Consider the following 208-nt stretch of genomic DNA (forward strand, 5'->3'; position numbering starts at 1 on the left):
GAGATGGAGACGAGAGCGTGGGTGATCCCAGAAACCACATCCATCGCCTGACCCCAAACAGACGACGTTCAAGGGCTTCCGCCCTTGTGCTGTGGGAGTGAGAGCTCTGCTGGTGACTCCGGAGGGGCGGCGGGCAGGGGTGTTTTGGGGGCTCGGAATCGCTGCGCTTGCGCGCGGGGGCGCCCTGGGCGCTGGCACCAGGGGGCAG

Source organism: Bison bison, unplaced genomic scaffold (genome assembly GCF_000754665.1).
Source record: "Bison bison bison isolate TAMUID 2011002044 unplaced genomic scaffold, Bison_UMD1.0 scf7180017864270, whole genome shotgun sequence".
NCBI classification, from domain to species: domain Eukaryota; kingdom Metazoa; phylum Chordata; class Mammalia; order Artiodactyla; family Bovidae; genus Bison; species Bison bison.